Below are 330 nucleotides of genomic sequence, written 5' to 3' on the forward strand. Positions count from 1 at the left end.
GGGTTGGGGGTTAGTGTTAGGGGTTAGTGTTAGGGCTTAGGGGTTTATATCTTATGTGTATAAACCCCTCCGAATTTGTCATCGCCTCCTAGCGGAAAAATTTTTCCGTCTTCTCTGTATAGCTCCATGTGTTCTTTATCAAAAATTTCCCCTCAATATGAAAAAATGGTGCTAACCCTTCCCCTGTGTTATAAGGTGGAGGGAGGATTTTTCACTCGCACCAGGTTTTTCATATAGAGGGTAAATTTTTGATAAAGAACTAGCACGATTGATCTGACTGTGATTTTTTTCGTTATAATTATTCAAGAGAATTGTATTAACTAAACATTG

Source organism: Ciona intestinalis, unplaced genomic scaffold (assembly GCF_000224145.3).
Source record: "Ciona intestinalis unplaced genomic scaffold, KH HT001063.1, whole genome shotgun sequence".
Classification (NCBI taxonomy): Eukaryota; Metazoa; Chordata; class Ascidiacea; order Phlebobranchia; family Cionidae; genus Ciona; species Ciona intestinalis.